The sequence below is a fragment of the Erinaceus europaeus genome, chromosome 19 (assembly GCF_950295315.1).
Source record: "Erinaceus europaeus chromosome 19, mEriEur2.1, whole genome shotgun sequence".
Lineage (NCBI taxonomy): Eukaryota > Metazoa > Chordata > Mammalia > Eulipotyphla > Erinaceidae > Erinaceus > Erinaceus europaeus.
Genome location: NC_080180.1, coordinates 52,594,709 through 52,611,851, shown reverse-complemented (window position 1 = coordinate 52,611,851; position 17,143 = coordinate 52,594,709). Strand labels below are relative to the sequence as shown.

The 17,143-nt window shown below is 37.7% G+C and overlaps 2 protein-coding genes and 1 pseudogene across 4 annotated transcripts in view; 2 read left to right on the top strand and 1 right to left on the bottom strand.

The window, feature by feature from the left end:
* Positions 1 to 17,143, bottom strand: part of LRBA (LPS responsive beige-like anchor protein) — a 554,160-nt gene that overhangs the window by 183,814 nt on the left and 353,203 nt on the right. The window lies entirely within an intron of this gene.
* Positions 1 to 17,143, top strand: part of MAB21L2 (mab-21 like 2) — a 384,237-nt gene that overhangs the window by 329,174 nt on the left and 37,920 nt on the right. The window lies entirely within an intron of this gene.
* LOC132534780 (RWD domain-containing protein 2B-like) lies at positions 15,381 to 16,331 on the top strand (annotated as a pseudogene).

The window sequence follows — 17,143 nt, the reverse complement described above, 5'->3', positions numbered from 1 at the left end:
AAACTCCAGGTCCAAAGAGTTCCACTGGTGAATTCTACCAGGTGGTGGGTGGTGCATACAACACAGTGCCTAAGAACCTGGGTTCAAGTTCCTCGTCCCCACATACAAGGGGGAAGCTTCATCAGTGGTGAAGCAGTTTTCTCTCTCTCTCTCTCTCTGTCTCTCTCCCTTTCCCCCTCTGCCTCCCCCTTCCCTCTCAACTTCTCTCTGATTCTATCCAAAATAGATAATAAATAAAATATGTTAAACATGTAAAAAATGAATTAAAAAATGTAACATCCATAGTAAGTTAGCAACTTATAAGCATATAAAAATCAGTGAAGTAGGTTAAGTATAGATAATGGATAAGGAAATAGCTTATAAGAATCAGAAATACAGGGGCCAGGTGGTGACGCACCTTGTTAAGTGCATGTATTGCAATGTACAAGGACCCAGGTTCAAAGCCCTGGTCCCCACCTGCAGGGGGAAGCTTTATGAGTGGTAAAGCAGGGCTGCAGGTGTCTCTGTGTCTCTCTCCCTCTCTATCACCCTCTTCCCTCTTGATTTCTGGCTGTCTCTATCCAATAAATAAAGATAATAAAAAAAAATTTTAAAGAATCAGAAATACAAAGTACTTCATGTTTACAGTAACTGTAAACTTGAAAATCTGTAAAATAGGGGGTCTGGTGGTAGCACATCAGGTTAAGCGCACATGGTGCCAAGTAGAAGGACCAGAGCAAGGATCCTAGTTCGAGCCCCCCATGCTCCCCACCTGCAGGGGAGTTGCTTCATGGGTGGTGAAGCAGGTCTGCAGGTGTCTATCTTTCTCTCCCCCTGTCTTCCCCTCCTCTCTCAATTTCTCTCTGTCCTATCCAACAATAGCAGCAGCAATGGCAACAATAATAACAACAAGGACAACAAAATGGGGAAAAAATGGTTCCTGATGTAATATTCTCCCTGGTTTGCTACATACTCACAGTGTGTATCCATAATAATAAATACATATATATTACATTATATTATATTATATATTACACACACACACAGGCACAATCTTCTCCTTTTACATTGCCAAGGCTAGACATCAATCTCTAACCTCAACAAACCTTAATTGCCTACTACAGACTTTCTCCAGATACAGTCACATGGAGAGTAGGGTATAATTTTTTTTTTTTGGTAACCAGAGCTCTGTTAGCTCTGGTTTATGGTCGCTAGGGCCAGGAACTGACTCTGAGACCCTGAGACCTCAGAGCCTAGGATATGAAAAGTCAACTGCACAACCATTATGCTATCTTCCCTTTGAAGATTAGGATTTTAACACCTGAAGGGCAAAGGGGAAGGGACAGTTGTGTGAAGAACATCCTTACATTTACTTCCTAAAACTTGGAGGAGCAGGAAACAGACATTAATAGTATACTACTTTACATTTCACAATAGATTTTTATCTCTGTTCCAGGAATCTCATGTCCTCTGCAAGCATCCAGGAAACTATCAGGATGGATTAATTGCTAGCTATCAAGTAGGGTAAGATTTCAGACCATCCCAGCGCATTATGGTAGAAGAGTCCTACTTTGGAAGTTGAGTGTTTTGCAGATGTCTGTCATAGGGAGATAAGAAATTTTACCCATGTGTCAACAACTGTACTGTAAACCATTAGCCCCACCTGTGATATGATCTAAAAAAAAAAAATTTCAAGAACATTTGCAATTCATTACATTCTAGATGACAATCACAACTGACTTGGATTTGCCACCTATTACAATATCAATAAGGTTCAATTCTTATCCCTGTGAATTTTGCCTGCACAAGAAATTCACACAAAACTGCATCAGTTCAGCAGGTTAACCAGTCAGCTATCCCTGCAGCTGGGAATACTAGCTGTTGCATTTCTCCAACAGAGGAGTACTCATTCTTCTGACATCATCCATTCTACTCAGTACAGGGACTTACCCAATCTCACTTCTCTACCTTCTCTTTGTGAGTTTTAGAAGACTCATTTGTATGTTTACTAATTATTTAAATTAGAGGATAAAGATTTAGGTGGCAGCATAATAGTTATATTAAAAAAAAAAATTGTAATGCCTGAGGTAGCAAAGGTCCACACCCTAGCACCACCACAGGCCTAAACTTGCTAATCCATGGCAGCATATACTGTGACTGGTACTGAACATGGGGGAGGGGGGGTGCTTAGGAATTCTGGGTATTGTCGTATGCTTTACATTGGTTTGTTCTAGCCCTCCCCCGCCAAGAGAATTAGATCAGTCCAGTTAATTTTGCGGGCCCGCTTGGCCCCGCCCCAAGGAACCCCGGGAGAGGGTTCCTGAGTTTGAGAGTGCCAGAGTTTCAGAGGGTTCCCCAGTACGAGAGTTCCAGAGTTCCAGAGTTGGAGAGTTCCCGAGTTACAGAGTAAGAGGGAGTGCTTGTGCCGCCACAAAGAGACAGCAGAGTTCTGTTTGGTGATTAGTTTGTCTTAGTTTATGAATCGTTGTTCGTGAATAAAGAAATACAGCTTCCCTGCCCAGCCGTTGTCTCCGCATCTCTGTTCACCACCGCGAAGCTAGACCCGGCCGGCAAGAGCCTCCAAAATTTTAACAACAGGGTATTCTACTGCTAAAGCTCCTCCCTAACTTTAAAATATCTTATCAAATCACATGATTCAAATCTTAACCTGTTCTGAGTCCTATTCTACAACCTCTGAGATAACTTGCTTTTTTTATTTGTAGGCTAGCCTTGCACCAAGGTAAGTTTACACAGAAAAGATTCATAGCTAAACTAACCTTTACATACATTTAAGATACAATTAGAAAAACAACAAACTATTCCAGATCATGAAGAAAATTCATTTATGAAGTCAGTACAACTTTGTAATACTGAAAAAAGTGAGGCTATAAAAATGAAAAATTGAAGAGCAATTTCATCACTGAATAAAACTTTAAAATCTTAGAAGTTATCCATAGCAAATTGAGTCTGTAGGAACTGTAAGAATATTAACAAGGAGGACATTTCCTTAGATTTAAGAGTGGATATTTTCTGATATATTTCAAATATCAGAAAATCCACAGTACAGTCATCCTGTCAAAAGGGAAGCACTATACAGTCATTTAATAGATGCTGAAAAAGGCATTTGCTCAAATTTGAAAGTCACTACAAAGGAAAAAAATATTATAAAGCAGAAATGAAAAAAATTGAGTATAGTACATTTTACCAAAAGTCAATAACACATATTACATATGACCTGAGGCTAAACATGTAAGTTCTGGACTAAATAACAGTATCTATCATATATTTCTTTTCAAAATCAAATTTCAGTGTGAGGCACACAGAAAACACTAATTAAGTATCAGTATTTATAATTACAATAATAATGCCATCATTTAAATCGAAGAACTTACAATAAAATTTAAAATCTAATATAAATAAGTGAACTTTAATATATCAAAGCACTGTGATTAAAAATATACAAACATGTAAGGTAAGCATGTCTCTTTCAACAATTGCACATGAATATAGAAACTAGAAAAGATTTCATTTGTAATAGTAGGAAATACATTTAACATTTACAAATAACAACAAAAGCAGGAAAAGAACAAACAGTAAAAGATATTAAAAGAACAAAGTACAATCTGACAAAAATAGATATTTTAATCCTCAGATTTAAAGTTGCCAAAAACCAACATATGTCTAATGTATTTGTTATTATAATGCCAATGGACTATTTTTCAAGCTTTGTAAAATATATTTGTATGACAATGTATCTCATTAAGATTTCCCTAAGTATCTCGGGTTTTTTGTTTGTTTTGTTTTTATGTTGTGTTGTTAGTGTTGTTGTTGTTACCAGAGTACTGTTCTGCTCTGGTTTATGGTGCTGCAGGGGATTGAACCCGGGACTTTAGAGCCTCAGGCATGAGAATCTGCTTGCATAACTATTACGCTAACTACCCTCCACCCTCTCATGATTTTTAAATGTTATAAATGGCTTATTTCAATTTCTATTTCAAATTGTTCTTATATGGAAAAACAACTTTTCTTCTGATTTAATTATGCTAAACTCACATAATCTTATGAAGTATTTCATACATTCCTTAGGATTTTCTCCACATACTAAGCTGAATTCAAATTCAGACTTTTTTTTTTACTTTACAAAATAAATTATTCGGTGTTTATTTACTGTGTATGTTACACACACAGGTCAGTAATCTATCGATAGTAAAATTGTTGAGTGCGATGTTGAGTAGAATTATAAAAAGTCAATGTTCTCTCTTGGTCGCAATTTTAAATTAAAAACACTTAGCTTTTACCATTAAATAAAATGCCAAATATACAGAAAACAGCAGAACTGTCTCCAATGAGTTCCTACACTTATTTATAAATGGAGTAGGTGAACTGGAATAGGAATAGCAGAAATGAAGGTTAAGTTGCAACTGGATCTCAAAAACACTGATTTTCCTATGCTCTAGCTAGAAAGAAAAACAATTCACACCACAATTCAGGTATTTTATATGCATATCATAGATAGGAACTTAGTTTCTTCACTACTATATTTGTTATGTGTGTTCTATGCTTGTAATTATATGCTAAAATGATCAAGAAATATAGGTAACATTCTGAGCAAAAGGTATTGTCTTACTTTTTTAAAAGCTAATAGTCACTTAAAGCTACAAATGTAAACGGGTGGGAGTATAGCATAATGATTATGCAAAAATGCTTTCATGCCTGAGGCTCTCAAGTCCGAGGTTCAATCCCCTACACTGCCATATGCCAGAGCTGAGCACTTTTGGTTAAAAAAAAAAAAAATTCAGATGTAGAGTATTTCAAAAACAACCAGCAATTAGCCCCACTGAAATATTCTATTAGTTTGATTCTTAGAGATTAGCTCATAAAATTTTATGTTGCCACAAAAGTGACTAAATTATATAAAATTTCTGAATTCTAATGATGTATGCCCAGAAGTTTGCTTAGCACCCATCTTCTCACACTAAAACATCACAGAAGCAATCATCTTTTCAAAATCTCAAACAGTCTATGTAGTTTTTGATTTATTATTCACAAAGTTCAGTATCTTCTTAAAATATTGTCCAGATACTTATGGTCCAATTCAACTAAGGATAAATTTCTTTTAAATAGTTTTAAAACCTGTACCATTGAAAATAGACTTGTATACAACTTTTAAAATTGTGTCTTATATAATATACAAGCTATGGATTATTAGAAAGCAATGTTCATAGTCTATGTAAATAGATAACAAAAAGTATTTGTGCTATTTCTATGCAGCAGCTGATGTACTCTGTCTTTTGCTTCTAAGAGAGACATTTTGGTCTCATGGTTTTTCAGTTACATTCTTTTTTTCATATTCCTCAAGATTCATTACTTTGATAACCATTTATCAGCGACTCAAGTTCAATCTGTAACATCCACTGAGATAGCAAATATTTCAGCCTCAGTGACTATGTGTGTGAAAATGGGCTGTGTCCTAGATAAATGGTCTGTGTGCTTCTGACATAGATTAGGTCATCATTCAAACTAAGCACAGATCTCTAGAACAAATAAAAAAAATACAGCTTTCTGCACAGCCAAAGAAACTATCACACAAACAAAGAGACCCCTCACAGAGTGGGAGAAGATCTTCACATGCCATACATCAGACAAGAAACTAATCACCAAAATATACAGAGAACTCAGCAAACTTAGCACCAAAAAAGCAAATGACCCCATCCATAAATGGGCAGAGGATATGAATAGAACATTCACTTCAGAGGAGATCCAAAAGGCTAACAAATATATGAAAAACTGCTCCAGGTCACTGATTGTCAGAGAAATGCAAATTAAGACAACACTGAGATAGCACCTCACTCCTGTAAAAATGGCATACTTCAAAAAGGACAGCAGCAACAAATACTGGAGAGGCTGTGGGGACAGAGGAAGCCTTTTGCACTGCTGGTGGGAATATAATTGGTTGAGCCTCTGCAGAGCAGTCTGGAGAACTTTCACAAGGCTAGACATGGACCTTCCATATGACCCAGAAACTCCTCTCCTGGGGTTATACCCCAAGGACTCCATAATACCCAACCAAAAAGATGTGTGTACTTCTATGTTCATAGTAGCACAATTCATAATAGCTAAAACCTGGAAGCAACCCAGGTGCCCAACAACAGATGAGTGGCTGAGAAATTTGTGGTATATATACACAATGGAATACTATGCAGCTACTAAGAACAATAAACTCAAATTCTCTGATCCATCTTGGTCAGAGCTAGAAGGAATTATGTTAAGTGAGCTAAGTCAGAAAGATAAATATGAGTATGGGATGATCCCACTCATCAACAGAAGTTGAGAAAGAAGATCACAAAGGGAAACTAAAAGCTAAATTGAAAGTAGAGCACCAAAGTAAAAACCCTGTGGTGAGGGGGAGGATGGACATTCGGCTTCCTGGGTTGGTGGGGGGTGGGGGTGGGATAGGACACAATCTTTTGGTGGTCGGAATGGTGTTTATGTACACACCTATTAAATTGTAGTCATATAAATCATTATTTAATTAATATGAGAGGGGGGAAAGTTGATTGTATGTCTAACAAAGGGACTTTTCAAAGTTAACTCAATTACCAAATAATGTGATGTTAACAATAACTATCCATTGTCTTCTTGAACCCTAAGACAGCAGGAACCTCACATTTCCACTATAGAGCCTAAACTTCCCCCCAGTCCTGGGACCCTAGGGTAGGGCCCACTTTCCCGTATGCTTCTCCCAATTCTTATCAAATAATATTGCAACCGCTGATCGCAACCTAATCAACACAACGAGTGCCACCCCAGCATGCTTCAGCTCAGACTGTGTCCAGAGACTTCAGGTGTGGAATGACAACCCTTCAGCTTCATCACTCAGGTTACAGCTTTCCTTTCATAGTATTCTCTAACTCCATCCCAGGTGGTTCACTTCCTAACAAAGTCCCAAAACCTAGATATAGACCAGTCTCAGTTCATGAGAGATATAAAGAATTTTACAGAGAGACTATAGGGAAAAGTATTTTCTCCATAGAGGGAATGATGATGCATGTGCCTTTTCTTTTTGTTGTTGTTGTTGTAGTAGTAGTATTGTTGTTGTTGACGATGTTGTCATTGTTAGATAGGACAGAGAGAAATGGAAAGAGGAGGGGAAGATAGAGAGGGGGAGAGAAAGATAGACACCTGCAGAACTGCATCACCACTTGTGAAGCGAACCCCCTGCAGGTGGGGAGCTGGGGGCTCAAACCGGTATCCTTACTCTGGTCCTTGTGTTTTGCGCCACCTGCGCTTAACCCGCTGCGCTACAGCCCAATTCCTTACATGTGTCTTCTCTTTCAGATATAGACACAATGAGAAAATATAATGAAACCCTTAAACACCGCTCATATAATTTCAAGTATTTCTTTTCCCTTAATTTTTTTTTTCCTCTTTGGGGAGTGTGTTTCTCCCTCTCCTTCAACTCCCCTGAGATACATGTGCTAAGAATCTAGGAACCCTGGTCACAGGGAGGAAGTGAGGGTAAGGAGGATGATAGGAACAAAGAGAAAATATAAAGCCGACAGAATTCCCACTCCATTGTCCTCAAACTACTAGCAGATTCAATATATTTCCTTTACTCAATTCCAACACATTCTACTTCCAACATAAATTAACCTTCCAAGAGGTAGAAAAGGATTCTCATTTAGAAAAAAATGAACAGTTCCAAAGAAAAAGCATGCAAATGCTAATACTTGTCTGGACTTGCCAATGCACAGGCTGGTTACCAGGCTGCTATCATTATGGAACAATTCTGAGAAATATACCCATCTACATAGAGCTTTCAGCTAGGTTTTGAAGGACTGTTCTTAGTAGTCAAGCATCTCCTATAAATTAACGACTTCCTCCAAAACAATAAAAATCAAATCAAATGGAAAACTCTGACTCTCTCAAAAGGAAGAGAGAATTTAGAAAGCTGAATAGAGCATTAAGGCAACATATAGATCTTACACCTTATACGCTGTCAGGCTGGAGTAGTGGCTCTGCCTGTGGACTCTGAGACAGACAGACAGACAAACAGATCGTACACCTTACAATGATAAAACAAAGGTGGAATATTGTTCTTCCCTCCACAAAAAGAGCAAAGATAAACAACAGAATTCTTTACAGTTAAATGTTCCAAGGGGTTAGGTGGTGAAGCACCTGATTGAGAGAGCACGTTACAAAGTGTAAGGACTCAAGTTCAAGCCCCCAGTCCCCACTTGCAAAGAGAAAGTTTCCCAAGTGGTGAGGCAGTGCTGCAGGTGTGTCTATTTCTCCTCTCTCTCTCCCTCTCAATTTCTGGCTGAGAGAGATAAATATCCAGTAAATAAAGATAATAAAATTTAAATGTTCCACTAAAAATATAAACTTTCAGAGAAAAGACTAAAAAAGGTCACATAAGTAAGTCTCAAGTATGAGAAACAAATCTGCATACAATGAAAGGGTGAGTTTATGGTAAAAAAAATTTCAAAAAGGAAAAAACACAAAGAAAGAAAGAAAGAAAGAAAGAAAGAAAGAAAGAAAGAAAGAAAGGAAGGAAGGAAGGAGGAAGGAAGAAAGGAATGGAGGAAGGAAGGAAGGAAGGAAAAATTTTAGAATTGGCCACAAATCTCATGATGTCAATGATCTACCACTGTTCAGAACAATAAAAGAAAGAAGGCCTAGTCTGAGATTGTTAAATAGTATGAAAAAGAATGATTAGAATGGACCACTTCAGCAGGAGCAGTGAAGCCTAGAAGAGTCAAGCAGACTTTATTTCTTTCTTTCTTTATTTTACTGCCACTGTTATTGCTGGGGCTCTGTGTTACCCTGGCACCACTGTTTCTAGCAGCCAGTTTTTTAACAGAGATGAGAAAAAGAGAGAGGTAGAGAGGGAAAGAGAAATGCAGAGACATGGAGAGAAGGGGAGAGAGACATCTGCAGCACTGCTACAACGCCTGTGAAACGTTGCCCTGCAGATGGGAAGATTTCAAAAATGTTATTAAGGGATGTGACCTCAGTCTCCAATTATATACCCACTCAACTATGAATCAAGTACTAAAGAAGATTAATGATTATTTCAGATGTTTATTTTTACTAGAGAATAAGCATTAGCAAGATAAGAGACTAGTAAGAAAGGGGGGGGGGGGAGACAATAAGCAAGGAAAAGGAAGAGGATCCAATACTGTGTAAATCCTAACCTGAAAGCTAAGAACTATGTCCAAAAGGTGAACATTCTGGGAGTGGAGAGCAGAAAAACTGGAAGACTTTAAATAAAGCAAAGTGGAAATTGCATGTTTACTCCCAGCACTGTCCCTATTCTTCTAAGCTGTATCATGAACAGTAGAAAATGAAAAAAAAAATCATAAACTATACTGCCTACATCTATGCCATCGATTTTATTCTAAAGCCAGCAAAGAAAGCATCTGGGCAAGATTTCTGTGGCAGAGGAAAATGAGAAGTCATTATTTTTCAGTGGCACCCGAGGGCAGAAGCAGTGGCTTTCAAGAGCCAAAGACAACTGATATTAGCAGTTGTGGTTCACTTATAATTCCTGTACTTCCACATTTCTGAAAAACCAGCAATGGTTTTCTACTGGTTAGGTTAACCTCTAATCTCATGCATCAAATTCCTTTAAATTTTAAATATGAACAACAGTTTCTGTTTTCAGAATCTGACAGTGAATGATCCAGGGATACATTTGGTAAAAATAAAGAAATGATGGATCATTTCATGCTTCAATAATGACCACTATTTACACAGTCATTATATTATCCACAATGACTTCAGATTTCATTAAGATTATGTTATGCCTACATTCAGAAGACTGGGATGGGAAAAGCTGTCTATAAGGAATAAGTTGACAGTGCTACAATAAAAAATTCAGACTGGGGATGGAGTACAGTTGTAGTGCATTCGGTCCTCAAATGCAAGAGGCACCAGGTTTGATCCATGGAACCATTAATAGCCAAAATGGAGAGACATTCTCTGGTAAAACAAACTATGAAAAGGAAATCTATATACAATGTTTAAAGTTGATCCTTTTAAAGATCTATTTTATTTACTTCAGTATGAAGTAAAGTTCTGTATGAGAAGCAAGATGAGAGAAGAGAGACACCACCAATCCAGTGCATGTCCTGGTGGGGACTGAACTGAAAGCTTCAGGCCTGCAAGCCCTACAGTTTACCTGTGTAGTTTTAACGCAAATACTTTTTCTTAATAGTGACATAGTCTATATTCTTAATCTTTTAAGTATTTATTTATTTTTGCATAGAGACAGAAATTGAGAGGAGGAGGGAAAAATTGGGGGAGGGAGGGAGCAGAAAGGTACTTGCAGCACTGCTACACTGCTCTTGATGATTCTCCCTTGTTGGGTAATTGTGCAGATGTGGTCGAACATTGGTAGGACCCAAAACCATTATATTTCCACGCAAGTTTTATTTACAGATACCCACATTAGCCCCCCCGCAGAGTATCTTCCAGGGCTGAAACCCTAGCAACCGTCGCTACGGAAGCTGTCTACCTTCCCAGAGGGCCTTGTTTTCTCCACCCCTTTTCTAGCCAATCCCGTCCTGTCTTGCCACTTGCAGAATTTCTCCCATAAAAGCCCTCCTGCTTCCTCTTTCTCTCTCGCTCATTTTTTCTCTTCCATGACCTGATCCAGAGAAGGGCTGTTAGGCATAGTGGGAGGCAGCCATTTTGCTAGCTCCATGTGGCCAAAACTACTCTGCTCTCGCCCATTTCTGGGGTGCCCGTATGAATAAAGATTCGTCTTTCCGCTCAGCTCTGGTCTCTTCTCTCCCGACCCCCACCCCCAAGGCACAACCCGACACTCCCTGCAAGTGGGTGGGAACTGGGGCCTTGAACCAGGTGCACACCACTTAAATATATGTGTATATATATATTGGGAGTCAGGCGGTAGCGCAGCAGGTTAAGCGCATGTGGCTCAAAGCACCGGCATAAGGATACTGGTTGGAGCCCCTGGCTCCCCACCTGCAGGGGAGTCACTTCACAAGCAGTGAAGCAGGTCTGCAGGTGTCTATCCCCCCCTTCCTTTTCTCCATTTCTCTCTGTCCTATCCAAGGACGACATCAATTAACTACAACAATAAAAAAACAACAAAAGGGAAAATAAATATTTAAAATATATATTTTAAAACATTTAATATATATATATTTAAAAAGTAGGTCTACCTTAAAGAAGTGGATCCTCGTTCGAGCCCCCGGCTCCCCACCTGCAGGGAAGTCGCTTCACAGGCAGTGAAGCAGGTCTGCAGGTGTCTCTCTTTCTCTCTCCCTCTCCTTCCTTCCCTCTTCTCTTCATTTCTCTCTGTCCTATCCAACAACAACGACATCAATAATAACTACAACAACAATAAAACAACAAGGACAACAAAAGGGAATAAAGAAATATATATTATAAAATGTAAATAATTAAAAAAAAAGAAGTGGATCAAGACATGGGGCAGCAGATTCCTTTGAAATAACAGTTGTTTTTTTTTTTTAGGTAGTTGATGGCACTTGATAAAAAACAAACAAACAAAAAACCACCTAGCTAGCAAGCCCAAGAGAGCTCACGCGGTAGGAAATAGACATTGCTGTGAGCCACGGCCCTGGTTAGCTGACACTACATGGAAGCTCCAGTGCTGTTGTCTCTCCCTGAAGAATAAAAAGAATGAAAAAGATCCCGAGAGCATTGAAACCTTGCATGCTTGAGGTGCTAGCACCAACAGCAAAAATTTAAGAAGAAATGGATTGGGGGAGGGCAACATATTTAAGAAACAAGCACATTTTTAAAATGAACACAAAACACAACTGTAAAATAACCAGGAGTTCCAATTTTTTGTTCTAAGTTACAGACCGTATAGACACACACAGATCAAATTTTGGGGAGTGGGTGGGTGTACATGTACTCAAATGAGGTAAGCTTAATACTGTTATCAAACAACCTCCTTTGGCTTTCTGAATTTTTTTTAACTTAATAAATAGGCAGCTAAAAAGAATTGGACAAATGGCCCTCCATGTGAATTGTAACTGCAACTCAACAGAAAGGCTTCTGTTTAAACTCTCTTGATTAAAGAATACAGCACATGCACTCAGGAGATACAAGTTCTGGCTCTCAGTAAAAGAAATTCAGCTGCTATCCTATAGCTCTCTACCAAGCGTAACATTTAAGTTTAAACGTGAAACTTCATGTATGTTTGATTAAATATTACTTACGTTGCTCGGTTTTCTAGCCGCAATACTTAGATCTTACCAGCTAAGTGAAAACTGAATGACAAAGTCTACTTTTTAATATGGTATACTCTTTCAGATCTCATCGGGCACTGTCATTCTCACCTTCTTGGAGCTTGATTGATTGCTTCTTTTCCTTATGTTCATTAATCTCATCACCTTATCTTTTATACCACTTCATTTTAGCAGAAAGGTAATAATAAAACCCCCATCCATTATCCTTTTACTCATCTAGTCAAGCAGAAATGGTTAATAACATGCTACAAATTGAACTTCAATCACCTCATTTTCTCCTTTGTTGAATACACATTAAAATATATTCCAAAAGTGCAATTTGTTTTACAGGAGAATTTGTTTTATATTGCTACAGACAACTAAAATTAAGTGTTTCTCAGTTAGGTTATTAAATATATCCAAGTGCTCTTTTATCGATAATACTAAAACATTAACTCATTTTATTAGGGTATAATAATACAAGAGCCTTATCTCCCAGAACACAAAGACATTAGGACTACCTAACAGTATGTGTTATATGATGGGTCATTTATCTTAAAGAAAAAAATACCAATAATAATTTATGAATTGGTACATTATTACAGATGAAATTGCTCTCTATTTTAAAAAGTTAATTTGTTTACATGCACCCTTATCTCAAAATGTAAGCCCTATTAGTGAATAAGTCTATAACTGTCATATAAAACAGAAAGAGAAGAATGTATATGTACATAAAATAGAAGGACATATGATTTAAGGTTTTAAAACTATTAACCTTTTGGATGAAATAAATTTAAAGTATAACTAGACTATGTATAGTTTTCAATACAGAAAAGGAAAAATGACTCAAAATGACACAAACATTTTACATTCAGACAATACTTGTTGAACTGAGTCCTAATAGTCCTACAATTACTTGAGAGAAAAAAAGTTTTTGCTTTGCTTTGGGTGGGTATGTTCTGTTTGTAAATCTGTATGCTTAACAACTGGCTAAAAGCTAGACTTACAGCAACTGTTGACAAACTTAACCTGACAATCAAACTTCTCTGGATATCCCTATAATACTTTTTTAAAAAAATTCTCTGACTCTAAAAGAAAAAAAAAATTACCAAGTGACTATCAAGTTTTGAGTCTCTAAAATAAGCTGCTTGATAAGACTAGAACTCATCATTATTTAAAAAAAAAAATTGAAATATATCTTTAAGTCTTTCCTATACTACTGTTTTTATGTGTTCCTCTTAATCTATCAAATTTTTTTACTATAAAACACAAAAATCATGATTATGATGTTAACAAATTTAACAGCTTTCATCATTCAGCTTCTTGGTATTCCAGAATCAAGTACGTACCTGCTTTTGCTTATATTTGTTTTAAAACTATTTAGAACATTATTCAGTGTCCTCAGTGACCTTTATGTTGCATGTCACCCTTCCTGGGCAAATAGAAAGTTTTTAACAGTGGTCTGGAAGGTGGCACAGTGATTAAAGCATTAGACTCTCAACCATGAGGTCCTGAGTTCGATTCCCAGTAGCACATGTACCAGAGTGATGCCTGGTTCTTTCTCTCCTCCTGCCTAATAAATAAATAATCTTTTTTTAAAAAAAAATTTTTAACCTATCTGTCATATGAGCATTAACTACATATGCTTACGTTAAGTTCCCCTCAGATTAGTCAATGTTTTCTACAAGCAAACCCAAAGAATAATAAATTTGTAATATGTTACCATTATATACTTGCCTATAATGATACTATAGAGACATAGTAATAAGTTTTTATTACATATGCTGCAAATGTCCCCTTTAAGTGGTGAAATCAACATCTTAATACTATTTAACAACTGAAAATTATAAAGAGATCAAAAAACAAACCTATGTATGGAACAATTTGGATTTTAATCTTTAGACATCCTTGAACAGTATCAGAGGTCACTGCACATTAGCAAATGAGCTCGTCAATTTCATGAAGATGTAGGCAAATCAAATGTTTAATAAGAACTCCAGATAATATGGCAGAGGGTTTCAAAAGAGAAATCCTTGCTCCAGAGCTGACAAAATTAGTGTGCTAAAATGGTGACAGATTGATTAATCATACCACTATTTTAAAAAATGAACACTTAAATGTAATCAATAGCAGTGTGATATTTTTTAAGATTATGTTTATCTATACCTTTTATACTTGAATGTTACTATAATAAGGCACAATAATTTCAAATTCCTCTATATACACCCAATCCTCCCCCTTACTTTAACTCATTTCTGTCAATTCTTTCTCTTTGTTCTCTTTCTACAATGGATATCACTACTTGACAATAGAATTTTTTTTAATGAGGTGTCAGGGAATGAACCCAGGGCATCACTCAGATGTGATGCCACAAAGAGATCTCTCTGGCCCAAGTTTTATTCTAAACATTTTTAAGGGGAGGGGGGTTAAAATTCTTCACAGTGCTCCCATGAGATGCCAGGGATACCCAGGGTTTCACACATAGGAAGGAATATGCTTACTTGCTGAGCCATCTCCTGGACCTACTGGTTGAAACAATAAAATGAGACCACTTTTTAAAATGGTTCTCTACTTCAAAAACAAAGCTGAATATTCTAAACTGAAGATGGGAGGCACCTTGAACATTCTAGAGTTTCCTAGATTATTATTTCCTTAAATATCAGTAAGAAAGACACGTTTTATAGTGCACAATAGTTGCATTCTTAAGACAAGGCTGCTAGTATGACTCAGATTCAGAGATGTTATACGACTATGGGCAAAGCCTTTACTTGACTAATGGTAGGTCAAAAGGTATAAGTCTTGTGTGTTCCAATATGAGATTCCATTATCTATGTAGCACCTCACCCAAAAAAATTTTGCTCTAGTCAAACTTTTACACTTAAGAATGTTGGCTCTGACTTCTGCAGGGCCTCAGCGCCACTGCCACCCGTAAGCATTCAGTCACCCTGAGCTGGAATTGTGGGGTTACTTTCCGGTGACAGGTGAGCTGCTCCTACAGCCAGAAAGGGAGCAACAATGAAGGTGTTCATGGTTTCAGATCTTACTAGATGTATTTGCTGATTGTCAAAAGAATTAGAAACCTCTGGGAAGGAATGCTGAAGCTCTCCTGATAGTAGCTACTCAATATACCTTTGCCAAAGAAGAAAACAAATTCCCAGACACCACTAACCAAAGTGATGGAATTTGACTCCACAAAGTAAACTGTCTTTGAGAAGAACAGTATTACTGAGTAGATCACAGCAGAATCAGCTAAACACAGATCTGACAGAATACCTGCAAAAGAACGGTCTGGGCAATGTCTGCATATTGAATGCCACCAAGTGGGTTAGAGAACATGGCTCTGACTCCATCAGCAGAGACGCCACACCTTCCCCCGCCACGGCCACTGCAGTCCAGCCAGGCGACCTCATTCTCACGAGACTCTGGATCTACAGCCATCACATATATAACAAATGCAAAAGAAAGAACATTCTCGAATGGGCCAAGGAGCTTTCCCTCACTGGGTTCAGCATGCCTGGAAAACCTGGTGTGGTTTGTGTTGAAGGCCCACAAAGTGCCTGTGAAGAATTCTGGTCAAGGCTCAGAAAATTAAATTGGAAGAGAATTTTAATCCTCCACGGAGAGGATATTCCTTTTGATGGTGTGAATGACGAGATGGAAAGACAAAAAAAAGTTTTCCAGTTTTGAAGAAAAGGTATTCAGTGTCAATGGAGCCGGAGGAAACCACATGGACTTTGGTCAGCTGTATCAGTTTTTAAATCTTAAAGGGTGTGCAGATGTCTGTCAGATGTTCTTTGGTGTGGAAGGACAATAAATAGAGGAATAGTGAAAAGCAACTTGTGTGTCTTGGCCTTATGATTTTTTCCCCAACTCTTTCCTGAAAGATTAAGTGATTTTACTTATTGTTGGGGAATTAAACCTGGGACTTTGGAGCCTCAGGCTTGAGAGTCCTTTTGCATAACCATTATGCTATCTTCCCACCCATGATTTTACTTTTGTCCCATTCTAGAACATTTGGGTGGGTGGGGGAGTCAAAGTATCTGCAACATTTGAAATGTGTCAATAACATTTAATATGTCAGGGGTCAGGCAGTGGCTCATCCGGTTAAATGCACATAATACTAAGTGCAAGAACTGACTCAAGGATCTGGGTTCAAGCCCTCAGCTCCCCACTTGCAGGGGGGACACTTCACAAGTAGTGAAGCAGGTCTTCAGGTGTCTATCTGTCTTCCTCTCTATCACCCTCTCCTCTTTCAACTTCCTTTCCAAAAAAATGGGGGGGGAAAATGGCTGCCAGGAGCCATGGATTCGAATTGCCAGCACCCCAGAGATAACCCTAGAGACAAAAAAAAAGAAAGAAAGAAAGAAAGAAAAGAAATGAAAGATCAAGTCCAATGTTATTCATGACTGAAAGAACCTAGTTTTTTTTTTTTTTTTTTTTAATTCTGATGATTTTCAAGAGTTTTAATGCTCCAGGTTGAGTTTTTAAGAGAGAAAGGGAGAAAGAGACAGAGGGAGAGAGGGGCAGAGCCACGGCACCAAATGTTTCTCCAGGGTCATGGGATCTGAGTCTTAAACGAAAAAAGAATGGTGGCTCTATAAAGTCATATTGGATTGTCAGAAATGTCATGGCATATTAAAAACACATCATGACTTTCTAGACAACCCAATAGTTGGATTTGAACACAAGCAGAACCTCACTAAAAATTCTTTAAGTTGGACAACTGATCTTGCAAAAACCAAATGATACTTAAACTCTGAAAACTCTCGTGGTTGTAATAAAAGTAAATATGGATAGGATTAAGCAATTCCATTTGGTGTGATGGCACAAGAACTCTAATGGAGATGTTGTGAATTATATAAACATGTACACATCTGTATGAAACTATACTCCTAAAATATTTTAGCGTTGTAAACTAATGTTAAGTCAATAAAAAGTTT